This window comes from Sminthopsis crassicaudata, chromosome 4 (assembly GCF_048593235.1).
Source record: "Sminthopsis crassicaudata isolate SCR6 chromosome 4, ASM4859323v1, whole genome shotgun sequence".
Lineage (NCBI taxonomy): Eukaryota > Metazoa > Chordata > Mammalia > Dasyuromorphia > Dasyuridae > Sminthopsis > Sminthopsis crassicaudata.
The window spans coordinates 151,846,196-151,859,894 of record NC_133620.1 but is presented as its reverse complement, the minus strand read 5'-3'; the positions used below and the strand labels follow the sequence as shown (position 1 = coordinate 151,859,894).

The 13,699-nt window shown below is 36.5% G+C and overlaps 1 protein-coding gene across 8 annotated transcripts in view; it reads right to left on the bottom strand.

Moving 5' to 3' along the window:
- Positions 1 to 13,083, bottom strand: part of HIVEP2 (HIVEP zinc finger 2) — a 265,730-nt gene extending 252,647 nt beyond the window's left edge. For 4 of the 8 annotated variants that reach the window (XM_074309662.1, XM_074309668.1, XM_074309660.1 and 1 more), the window contains exon 1: positions 12,220 to 12,488. The gene's annotated coding sequence lies outside the window, so the exon portion shown is untranslated. Of the gene's footprint in view, positions 1 to 11,763; positions 11,866 to 12,219; positions 12,489 to 12,606 lie in introns of those variants that run through there. The other 4 variants (XM_074309664.1, XM_074309663.1, XM_074309666.1 and 1 more) reach the window with 4 other exon arrangements.
- Between the last annotated feature and the right edge of the window lie 616 nt (positions 13,084 to 13,699).

Sequence of the window (13,699 nt, the reverse complement as noted above, 5' to 3'; positions counted from 1 at the left end):
AGATCAAGAAGAAAAAATATGAATAATTAGACTGCCCAAAAATTGTGATCAGAAAAAGAACCTTGACACAATAATGCAAGAAATAATCCAAAAAAGTTGTCCTGGAGTGATAGAACATGAGGGGAAAGTAGAAATAGAAAAAAAATCCACTGATAATAATGAGATCCTTTGTGGAAAACACATAGGAATATTATTGCCAAATTTCTAAACCCACCCCTTCCACCCACTCCCGCCCCATGCATCAAAGAGAAAATTTTGTAAGAAACAAGAAAAAAACAATTTAAATACATTGGAGCTACAATTAGAATTGTACAGGAATCAAAATTATGTAGCAGTTACAATAAATGACCATAGGTCCTGGAAGCTTATCTACTGACAATCAAAGAACTAGACCTGCTGCTAAGAATATCATATCCAGCAAAATTATATATAATATTAAATCAGAAAAAATGGACATTGAATGAACTTGCAGATTTTCAGAACTTTCTGTCAACCAAATCTAAACTTAATAGAAAATTTAATACATAAGAGCCAATATCAAAGATCAATTTCAAGGAACTCAACATGAATAAATTGTTTATGTTTTGTTTTTATTTTGAATGAGAAATATATACTATATGCTTAATACTGACATGAATAATAGAGTACATCAAAAGAAAGATTGGGGCAGAGTTAAGGTAAAAAAAGAAATTATGTTATATAAATTAGATTCAGAAGAAGAATAGACACAGTGGTATTAGAGGAGGGAGGAAGACCTGAAGAACTACTCACATCGGAAATGGGTTAAATAAGCAACACTACATATAGCAACAACCAAAATCTAAAAAGAAATAAGGGTAAGGAATGAGTAGATGGGAAAGCAAAGAGTGAGGGATCTTTGAGTAGAAGGAGATTAAATAATAGCAAGGCAAGTTAAGAAGTAGAATTAAAGCAGAATCAACAGGGATAGGAAAGATAGGTATGTATATGTGTGTATGTATACATATGTACATATTTACATATGTATACATAAATATATCTTTTCTTAACTATAACTTGCTTGGGGGTGGGGGGTGAAAGGGGTAAAAAAGAAAAAAGTCATTAAGATGCACAGCAAAGAACAAAAGAATAATTTAAAAAGAAGTAAAAAAATAGACATTCATGAATATAATTTCTTCTACTAATACATACACTTCTTGAATTGGTAATTTATTGTAATATATTTTGAATCCCCTGATGTTCTGCTAGGCACATGGCAATGTTCTCGTTATTTTGTTTTATTTTATTTCATATCTTTGGGGTTTTTTCTAATTTTTAATAAAGTAAATAAAAAAAAAAAAAAAAAAGAATGTTAGATGGCAGAACATATAAAGTGATGCAGCAGAAGTTAGAAATGTCTACGTTCAAACTTTGCCTTGGATATTTACTGACTTTTTTGATGATATCAGGGCAGGACTTCTTGAAGCCTAAGGCTCTACTCTATAAAGTAGGGATGATAATGGCATATGCCCCTAGGGTTACTGTGAAGACACCTTATATAATAATGTGAATTCCTAGCATAGCTTTAAGAATCCTTGAATAAAATCTCAGAGGGTAACTTCAGTGGCTAAGTAATATATTCCCAATTGCTAATTACACAGAAAATTCCAACCAACAAGCATTTATTAATCACCACTTATATGTAACGCCCTATCCTGCAAATTTATCCCTGAGGATATAAATATAAAACAAAAAATGCTAGCAATCAATAACACCAACTTTGCTAACTTCAGCATGTTTTGTAATCATTCTTCATAATTGCTCCCTTCCCTTCTCATCAGCTAAGAAAATTGCACAGGAAAAAAAAAAAAAAAAGCCAGCAAGCTAATTTCATCAAGCTCTTTAGCTTATTTGCTCTGACCATAAAAAGTTTTTCAGATCTAATATTAATATCTGTTGTGGTTATCTGCTGTCCTTATCTGATTAAGTACTATTAAACTTTTATCAAAAATAGACCCCAAATCAATAATCAATGTAAATTCAAAAAAATTTAATTAATATTTCTTCATTAAGCAATTGCACAGCATATCTATTACAAAGACAGAGGACTTTTTTTAAAGAAAAAATTTTAAGAATACAATGATAAAAACTTGGGATAAAATCAATCCATTTCCATACCAAAAAGTAGGTGTGATTCTCATAATATTTTGATTATAGATGGGCAGTGTTGATGCATGCAGACTTCATATTCATGAAATGTAGCTTCAAGATTTATATTTGCTAAACATTTTTTCTGAAAACAATACTATATGCTTTAATAAAGTATATTGATAGCAGTGAATTATTTTGAAAGAACACTGCTAATGCTTTTCACAAGTGTATTGTTTTATATTGAACTTTTCAGGAAAACAAATCATACTTAGTTCATGGTGTTACTTGACATGGAAAATAAGGGGTCTTCAATTTTCATTGATAAATCATTGTAATATCCCTGAAGGGTGTTATAAACAAAACTCCATCTTTCAGATGAAGAAATAAAAAATGCAAGATGGAATAACCATTTTCAAAATGTATGTTTCATTCCTAAAAAGAGAAATGAGAGTGAACCTGCCACCCTTTTTGGAAAGGTTGGGGACTCCAGATGTGGATAATATTGCAAATAATGACATAATGCTCGATGTGTTGGTTAATTTTGCTGATTGCTTGTTAGTTGTTTTAATTTTTCTTTATGTTTCTTGTTCTTTGTTATAAGGGATAGTTCTCTGGAAGAGTGAAAGGGGAGAGATATATCTGGAGCATGGATGCCATCCAAGCCCATTCCACGTCTTTCACCAATGCCACTTATTATGTGAGAGCAGTGGGCTGCAAATACAACACTACTTTCTCCATTCAGGATTTCTTGCCCAAAAAATCATGTCTTGCCTTTTCTTCCTCTGTGTTTCTATGTCTGCCTCTTTGTCTCTCTCTGTCTCTCTCTGTCTCTCTCTGTGTTTCTCTCTCTCTCTGTCTCTCTCTCTCTCTCAAACACACACACACACACACACACCAATTGGACAAGATCTTTAAGGTCCCTTCTAAGTCTACATCTTTTGGTCATTTAATAAGACTATAGCATAAAGACAATCCTCCCTAAGCTTGCTACAAAGAAACCAGCTTATCAGGGTTGTGATGAGCTGAGCTTCCTTTCACCACTCCTTCCCTGCCTGTCACAGTCTACCAAAGCCAAAAGGCAGGGCCCTCCTGCTTCAATTGTGGACTATGACTTTATGTATGAGGACAATGACTGAAATTAGTCATTTCCTCTAGACTATCTTGTAGACTGAGTATTGTAAGTGATACTTGAGTGGAAAAACTTTGACCTGTATTTGACTGTGACAAGGAGGGCTAGGAACTACTGCTTCCCTCACCTCATCATCTTTTCAAACATTGTGAAATGTAAATATATGCATGTGTATATGTGTGTATGTACATATATATGTAAGCATATATTTATGCCATTTAGATTGAAAATTTCTAGAGAATTGGACTATGATTTTCTACTGATAGAGGGGAGGAAATGTACAATTCAGTAATTTTCATTAGTAGTTGTCTTAAAGATTCATTTCACTATTTGAATTGATAGGCATTTATTCTGAAACTAAATTTCCTATCACTGGAGAAAAATGGGGAGTAGCATAGTGAATAGATTGTCAAGTAAGATCTAATGCATAATGATAAAACATTAAAAGCCTAGAAAGAAAATAAGCCATATTATAGGTGGTATTTATGATTCTGTCAACACAGTAAGAGACAGAAATTAGTTTGGCACTTCAGGTGACCAGTATAGACACCCAACCTTTATAATTTGAAGTCATTAAGTATATATATTGGACCATTTTCTAAACTGATCATCCACAATGATGGAATCAACCATAAAATTAAACTGACTTTGAGGTGTAGAAAAACATCTGAAACTGTGCATCTTTTGTATGAAAAAAATTAATAGCTCTACTATGTGATACTATAATTAAAAAAAAATTTAAAATCATTTCAAATGTCACAAATCCCTGTAATATTTTTATTCAAATCTTGACATTTCCACTATCTCTAGGCTCTTATATCTGTCTCTTCTTCCCTCAAAATATAATTGCAATACCTCCTCAGATGTGAACCCCTCATCTTTCCATGTTGATTGAACACCTCTACTTGGTCTCCTGTGGTCATGAATTAAAGTAAAAAAAAAAATTACAAAATTCAATTAAAAATGTATTTTAGAAATAATTTTTGTTAAATAAATATGGCAATTGTAGTCTTTTTAAATAAATTTACAAAGCTGACAATGAACTAATAAAAATGTTCAACTCTTCTGTGAGATATCATAATTGCAGAATACAAATCACCTGCTCCATAATTGCAAGATTAGATTCATATCAAAAGCATACAATATAAGAACTAAAAATGTTATATGTTTCAGATCAATGAAGGATACAGAAACTAATTTTAATCTATTAGCTCCTATTTATCAGCTAAAATTAATCTTTCATATTTCCTAACTATACATCTTTCAAAAGATGACATCCATTATTTTAAAAGAAACTTTTTCTGAGAATTCATGAGAATTACCTTTGCATCTTAAGTTATGTTATTTGTACTTAGACTTTAAACAGCTGTCTAAAAACAATTGTGGAAAAATCGGAGATGTGTCTTCCTTTACCTCTGCCTGGCTCAAAAGTGCAACATTTTTGTTGAGCTTTTTTTTGAAAACAAAGTGAATCTTTGACAACGTAAATAATGATAGCTTCACTGAATTTGCTATTTTCCTTTTCAGAAAAAAATAAAATTTGCCACCAGGTAAATTATTACCAAATAAAGCATTCTTACTTCAAATAGTTCTACACTAGACCAATTATTTAATGTAATCGTGATTTGTATAAAGTAGTGACAAAAAGGTTGTAATTTGCGATACTTTCAATAACTATATTTCTATCCCTTAAACTTTTTCACAACTTGATAGCAAGTAGTGAAATCTATTTCTATCCCAGAAATTACATTTAGTTACTTGTCAATCAATTTGAGCCAATTTTTGTGTATATTTTCTGGAGTAGGAAGTTTCCTGGATATTAAAGTTTTTAATCCTTGTTTTTAAATGATGCTACACATTAAGAATCAATCATTAACACTGAATGCTGAATTTGGCTTCACATTTTAACTGTTTACTACAGAATTTTGCCATTCTTTTTAAAATTTTATTTTTTAAAAACAATTAAGTTTGTTTACCCACATAAGTGAAAGAATTCCCATGTGCCTTAGATGGAAGAGTATACTCAGCAAAAGATTAATAAATGTTGAATGAATGAAAATATGATGAAATGAATTAAAACAAAATTAAACTTTTCTCAATTTTTAATGCTTACATTTATATAATATATAATAATTTTTTACTGGGGAAGTTATTTCTTCCCTTTTCCTGATATCATACCCTACTATTCTATAGCTGTGTCAAAGAAACCATAATTGTATGAAAAATGAAAACCAATCAATAAATCAATAAACATTTGAGTGCTTTCTATATGCCAGAGACTGTGGACTAGAGATAAAAGTGAAACAATTCTTGACCTTAAGGAATTTATAATCTAGACTGAATAAGACAACATAAACATATATAAGTACTTAAGAAATCTATATGAGGTAATTTTTAAATGGAAAACACTAGCATCTAAGAAAAAGGAATCAGGAAAGGTTCATATAGAAGATTAAGGGGAGACTTGAAGAAAATAATTAGAAATTCTAGAAAGTAGGGGTATGGAGGAAGAGAGTACCTGCCAGGGTCAGCAAAAGCACAGAGATAAGAAATGAAATATCATGCATGTATAAGGAGTAGTAAGATAAAGAAAAAAAAGGTAAAGAGAAAAGAGAAGGGAGGGAAAAGGGAGAGAGATCATACAAAGGAATGAGAATAGAAGAACCAGAGGAGAGAAGTGTCATGAAAATGCAAAGAGAAAAGATAGCTTCTAAAATCTAGTCATTTTGCATTATGAAGGCAAAAGTATATGTAGAAAATTGGATTGTTTTTATGTTCACAGAGATCTTGGGCAACACAAAGAATCTATTATTGACCATTTTTACTGGCATGATACATCTAAATGATGGTTGTTATATACTTTATGTACATAACCAACCTAAACAAAGACCAAAATTTTATTTTTTTATTTGTCATTTCTTTCAAATTTGGCCTGCAAACAATGCTATTCTTCTAGCCACTCTATGTCAGTGCTCTCAGAGATCTCAGAGCCCAGAGCTGCAGAGCTCGAGCTATGGTGATGGCACTGGCAAGCTGCAGACTAAATATAGAGTAACTTAGACTCTTCCACCTCCAAAGCCCTCCCACAATACTTCCTCTCCAGTGCCATAATTAAGCCAAAGTGAGTACACCATCTGTCCTGGGATATACTACAGATCAAAGATGTTGGGACCAAGTGCTTCTTGATCCTAAAACAAGCTCCTTTTGTGACCCAGAAGTGATGGATCACCCTTCCAGTTCAACAAACTTCCCTGTTGCCCATGACTACCTGCCCTTCCCAAAACAACTCCATCTGACACTCTCCCCAATCAACTACACCCCTCCCATATACACACACTCACTAAACTCATTCAATTTGACTACTTTTCATCAAGAAGATAGTTTTTGAAACCTACCCTGATGGTCATGGACCTTGGAACCTACTGATAGTTATGTCTAACTCTGACCGTCTCTTCTTTAAATCTGCTGTCACACTACAACTAAATCCTTGGTGGTTGAGTTTACTGGTTCCATTCAATTCAACCACATATTGTGGTTGGTGATGGACATGCAAAAACAGAATGAGACATAGTTCTTGCTTTCAAGAAGATTATAATTTAATGATTCAGTAAGTAATTGCCCACTCTCACTTTTAGTTTGCACTGTTAGACACAGTTGCCACATTTTAACTGAACTGGATCAGATAAAGTATATTTTTAAGAGCCTCCCAGGTAGAATGCATACCAAATTATTAGCTTTATTAGTTCTCAACTCAAATCACCCATGAATAAAATCCTAGATTATACAAGATATTTATGATAGATTTGCTCAAGACTGACAGATATCTAATCTCAGAAAAGGTAAAGACTGAAAGGTTCATTAAGATCAAACTGTTCTTCCCCTGGAGAGCATAAAATCATAGGTATTTCTAGTATCTATTTCTAAAGCACTTTGAGTTTCACAAAAGTATCTTTTTCACTCAGTGAGGGTGGTAGAGAGTGCAAAAATCATAATCTTCATTTGATGAATAAGGAAATCGTTACTTAGGGAACATAAATGAATAGTCTAAGTTCACACAGCCAGAAAGCATCTGAAGTAAGATTTGAATTCTGGTCTCATTGACTCCCATGTTCATTCCACAGAACTTTCTCTCATATATTCAACCCTTGTGATTTATGACATGATAATAGGGAAAGATATACTGCAAATAATTAAGAATTATTTAACATCTATAAATATAAATATTTACACATTCCATTTCCTGTTAGCATTGCTATAAACCTTGAGAAAAACAATCATTTAAATCATAGAATGTGACAAGCCTGATCAGGTATTTGGATCCCTGTCAGAATCATATTTGACCTCCTTAAAATAACCACACCTTGAATTTTATGTTTCACTTTTCCCCTTCAGCTATAATATTCTGTTCAATTCCATTCAAAGCCCATTCATAGCTCTTACTATTAAAATGGTGACTGGTTTATATCCTTCAATTTAGTTTCTGATAATTTAAGTTTGGGGTAGCTAGGTGGCACAGTGAAGAAAGCAACAGGCCTGGAGTTGGGGAGACATCTTCTTTGTGAGTTTAATTCTAGCCTCAGACACTTACTAGCTGTGTGATCCTGGGCAAGCCATGTTTGCCTCAGTTTCCTTATCTGTCAAATGAGATGGAGAAGGAAATGGTCAATCATTCCAGTATTTTTGCTAAGAAAAGACAAATGGCGTGTTTTGCCTAATAAACAACAAAATAAAATATGTACTTTCTGTATTACATGGTATGAAATTATTCAAGAATACTGAAGTCCATTGGATCAAACTCAAGCCTTCCTCTGCTGCTTTATTATTGACATCAAATTTGCAGCCTTCTAAAAATTTGTCAGAACTTTAAGCAACTTGATATTTCAAGTTATAGATTCAAGACCCAGGAGTTGTAGTTGTCAAATAATGATTTCGAATTCATAACCTTTCTCTACACAGGGAACTAAAGTTAAGCTTATGATGCTCTGTTGACACTAAATAAGCACCAAAATATACAAATAATATTTAACAAATTTCTTATTATACTAAAACTTAAAATGTCTTTGCTGATTATTTTTTCAGCAGTGCTTAATGGTTGACTCTCATCAGTTTTCATTTCTCACAGTTACAACTACAAGAATCATAATAATACTTTATCACAAAATTTTACTTCTCAAAGACTTGCCACCATTCTTCCAGGTATTTTTTTTCTTTTTTTTTACATTATTTTTGTTGAAGTCTTGAAGACTTTTGCCACATAGCATGAATTTAAAATCCTCTTGTCATTGATTATAACTTAAGGGGAGTAAAAGACAGATACAGGAAAAAAATTCACATTAATTTCTGTTGAACTGAAGGTCATATAAAGTCCTACCAAATATGTTTTTATTTCAATTTTGAAAAGCAGTTTGGTAAGATAAGTGTATTTTCAGGCTTTATATAAGAGCTCATACTTGAAAAGATTAATCTTAGTTGGTAACCATCGTCAAAGGTTCAAACTGAATTTATTTTAACTCTGTGTCAGGTAAGGTTATGTTTGAAGTCATTTTTTTTTTAAGTAGAAACTGCTCAGTATGCCTGTCTATTTGTGAACAGTGAAAGAGTGCCAAGTTCTCAAGCAGACACATGTACCATTATTCCATAAGGAATACCTGTATACATGTAACTCTCTGTTTTGTTTTCCTAGTAACAAGGAGGTTTGCAAACAAATCTCATATAAAGAAAGTCTGATCAATGAAAAAACTCTTCAGGTTAATCTTTCATTGTAACTATGCAATATGACTTGGTTAATTGATAATTTATAGTAAATCTACTTTTACATTTCAAATTTAACAAATATATGCAAAATACTGTCCCTACTTTACATGGTATTACATCACACATCTCCAGGAGAGCCTAATAAATCAAAATTAGTGAGGTTTTAAATGTTTCAATCCTATTAATCCTATTATTTGCACAATCATCTTCAATTCAAATCAAAATCCTTACCATAAAAGGAATATCACTATAAAAATAGTATCAAATTAGGTCAGCAATTTAAAATCTAAACAAGTACCTTAACAGAAATATAACAAACAACTTTTCAATTTTCAATGTTAAATGGCTGACCTAAATTCAAGGACAAGGAAACTATTGACTGGTATACCTACTCAGAAGATTCAGCATTGTAACATTGATTTTTACTGCATATCACAAATATACTGCACATTTCTAACCTAGTGGTCAAAAAAGATTATGACACTTGTAAAAACCTTGTTAGATTAAGTTGATGAGAATGCATATTCTGTGCATTCTTATCTTTTCCACTATAAAAAGATGAATTCATTTTTCTACCTGATGCTCTAGTATCAGGATTAATACTCTCCATAGTAACACTACACTACATGATTTTTGGCAGATAACAATCAAAAGGCAATATGGTTTTATATATATTTTTGATAAGCCATTTTATTTACATCCTAAATATTCCCCAAGACAAATATATTTTGGCCTCTACTTGGTTAAAATAATGTTGTTACACCATTATATCAGGTGAAAAAATTATAACTTTTATTAGAGGAATATAAACAAACATTAAATATTCAAAAGGGTTTGGTTTTCTAAGAGAAAAGAAACTAAATAGTACAGAAGAAAATGTTTCTAATAAAGTTAAATCTCCTTTTTCTGGGAGACTGGATCAGTAAAAATGCAATTAATATGGATCTTATTAATATTTCAAGTAATTTCTGTGCTTGATTATACAGTACAATGAAGCAACTGTACTGAGGACAAAAATCAATAATCCCTGACCATTGTTCTTCAGTATGTTGGGGGAAGGGGATTAAGGAAGAATTATCCAGTGAATTATTGGAAGTCTATACTTTCCCCACTTAAAAAAAAATAATAACATTTAAAAGTAAAACGGAATTATTTTTATGACAGAAGAGGAAGGGAAAATCTGTTCAAATGTCCCTTACAATAAAGGTGTTATTAAAAAAAAAAAAAAAAAAGCCCTTTATGTCTGTCTTAGGCCTAAAGATAGATAAGGTTTTTGCCCTGTCAGTTGTGCACACATAGATGTCTGTGTGCATCATGAGGCATTACAGGTGTCCTAAAGTGTCTAAATGAAACTGATTTCAGGAGCTTCCTTGTGCTCTTCATCAATCTGTACTACGGATTCCTCTACCTGTTTCCCTCCTCGGGAAAGTGTCTGCATCAGGGACCCTATCTCTATTCGGCAGCCCCAGTGTTAAAAGGATGAGAGACTTGAGACTATTCCCTATTCTCCAGCCCTATTTTCCTCAAGCTCTACGTCCCAAAGCCCGCCCATTAGGGAGAGGGCAGGCTTCTGCAGTCCCTCTGGTTAAGCTGCTTTCAAGTCCAGGCATAGCGTCGGGAACCACTTGAAGAAAACTCTTCCCCCCCTCCTCCTTCTCAGGGGGCTAAGTCCTTGAAGGAGAACACCAACTGACAGCTTCTGACCTTTTCTCCCTCCATATAATTCAGTCTAGGTCTGTTGGGACAGCATTTTCTCATGTCATCTGTTTCACTCAATACGTGTTATATAAGAGAGCGCAAGAGAGACTGAGACAGAGACTGATCGAGGAAGAGAAGACAGAGAGACAGACAGACAGATTCATATAAATTACAGATATCTGCGATAACAGCTGAGGTTTAAAAGCAGATCTGGATTCTTCCTCCATTAAACACTATAAACAGTACAAACATAGCCAAGCCGAGGAAACAATGTTTTTCTGTATTTTGCCCCCACCTACACCAAACATACAAGGAGGAACTGGGGGAGGAGGAAAGGGAGCCTAGCAGCAAGCAGCCGAAGCAGCGGCGGACAGCCGCGGCGGCGGCGGCAGTGGCAGTGGCAGCGGCAGCGGCAGCAGCAGCAGCAACATCTGCTTTGATAAGCAGCAGCTGAAGCTGCCGCGGCGGCCGAGAGCCCCTCGTTAACCCCCTTCCTGTGGCTGCAACACGTCATGGAACATTCCCGGAACGGGCCAACGTTCCACCCACTTCAGGGAACAGACATAAAGGCGCAGACACAGATCCCCACAGTGCACAGCACAAACACACATGTCTTCCTCTCCCCGGTCAGAAACACACACATAAACACACATGCAAACCACCCCCATCCTTCTCCACGCGCCCCCGTTTATCCCCTCCCCACCCCCATACCAAACCAACACTGCAGCCAGTACACAGGGAAAGGGAAAATGCTCTGCCTGAACCTTTCATCAAGTCAGCCCTCTTCCTTCCTTCCTTCCTTCTTTTCTTCCTTCCTTCCTTCTTCCCTTCCTCCCTTCCTTCTTCCCTTCCTTCTTCCCTTCCTCCCTTCCTCCCTTCATTCTTTCCTTCCTAGGGAGGAGAAAGAAGCCACTGAAATTCCAATACCCCCCTCAAAAAAAAAGAAAAAAAGATAAGACAAAAACAAACACTACAACACCAACACCTTTTTCTGTCTCTCCATCACACCCCGAAGAGGACCTCATCCTCCTCAGTCTCCCTTCCCACCCCATACCCCCAATCTCAACTGCTACCTTGCAACAGGGACAGGCAGCAGCAGCAGCAGCAGTAGCCGTGTGTGCGCTGTGCATGTCTCTCATTAGTAACCATGCACATTCCTCCCTCCACCTCTCCCGAGCTCCCCCCCCTTTCGTGAGGACATTACGCAAACCAGCCTCCCCCTAATCTGCATAGATTTACAGCCAGGGTATTCCCCACATTTCCTAACGCGCCAGAGACCTTCCCCCTAGGTTCCCCCTCCCCTTAGTCTCTCTCTCTCTCTCTCTCTCTCTCTCTCTCTCTCTCTCTCTCTCTCTCTCTCTCTCTCTCTCTCTCTCTCTCTCTCTCACTCCCTCCCTCACCCCAAAGAAACCTCAGCAAGAATCCCCAGAGATAGGAGGGGGGTGGTAGAGAATATTTCTAGCATAAAGTAAAAGATTCTATCTAACAGTAGAGATAAAATAGAAAAACACATCTCTGAGGTGACTTACCCATCAGATGGCTAGCCTATAGTCACCGTTTCTTCCCCAAATGACGGATACACCCTCAATGTACCCCGAGGCAGCACCCAACAACCCAAAGTATGTGGATTTTGGAAAGAGAGGAAAAGACCTTGTAAGTTGCTCCAGTGCGGCCAGTAGCTTCAACGTCCAATACACAACTTGGCAAATACTTGTGCCACAGTCAGGAAAGAATTTTTTTTTTTTTTTTAAAGACCCTCCTCTTCTTAAGAAAGACAGCACTCCCCCGGCGTCCCCCTTTCCTCTCCACTCCCACACCTCCCGCCCGCCCGCCTCCCCGCCTCTCTTCCGCAAGCCCCTCCGGCGACTGTCAGCTCCTGGCCGGCTCCGAGTGACAGGGACAGGAGGAGGGGATACCTTGACAGGGAAGCGAGGAAGGGGGTTCCTCGTAGCAGCAGCTGCTGCTCACCTGGAAAGTCACGGTGGAGGAGGAAGAGAAGGAGGAGGAGGAGGAAGAGGAGGAGGAAAAACCCCCTGGTGCCCTTGTTGTTTCTGCTGCTGAGGTTGCTCCTTGCTAAGCTTGTGCGGGTTGGGGGGTGTCTGGTAGCATTTCCTTAAGGACAGAGGGAGGGAGGGAAGAGATCCCGACAGCCAAGGCTCCTCTTTCCTTTATTTATTTTCTTATACTGTACACAGTGCGACAGACATAAGGTGAAGCTGGGCTTGAGAGGGAGAAGAGGCCAGAGCCGCAGTTTTCTGGATGAGGAAGCAGCAGCCTTTCTGATCTGTAGTCAGACAGGGTTATTCCAGGCACCACTTCCCAGAACAGAAGTTACAAGGAGAAGTAAGAGAGGGAGAGAGGGAGCGCGGCTGAGAGAGAGAGAGAGAGAGAGAGAGAGAGAGAGAGAGAGAGAGAGAGAGAGAGAGAGAGAGAGAGAGAGAGAGGAGAAAGCTCGGCCAGCGACGTCATCGGATCCCCCAGCGCGTCCCAGGGTGAGATCCATCTTTCCTCCCTCTCCATTATAAGCATGTGATCTCTTGTCTCTCTCTGCCTTTTTCTCCTTCCACCTCGGAATCCTTTCTCTTCCCTCCTTGCACTTCCTTTGCCCTCATGCTTACTCGTTCAATTATCCAGTAGGAAAAATAAAACAATACTGCAAGTTCTGTTTACGTTATCTTGCAGTTCCCTTGTCCCCAGTCGAGAAGTGTGCCATATATGTAGGTACGAGTTTAGTATGTACGGTGTGTGTGTATACACACACATATAAATAAACTTTCTTTGCACTCAACGCTGTCACCCTTGTGCACCGTGTTCCCCAGCATTCTAATAGGGTAAACATCCCCAGGAACTCGAGCTATTTTCTATACTATGCATGCAAGCAGGTTTAGGGAAGATGTCAAAGAGACAAGGTTATTTCCCTATTGGTGGGGCAGCCAACTCAACACTAAGCATTTATTTAATACCAACCTTAGAAAAAAAAAAAAAAAAAGCAAACCCCTTTCTCCACTG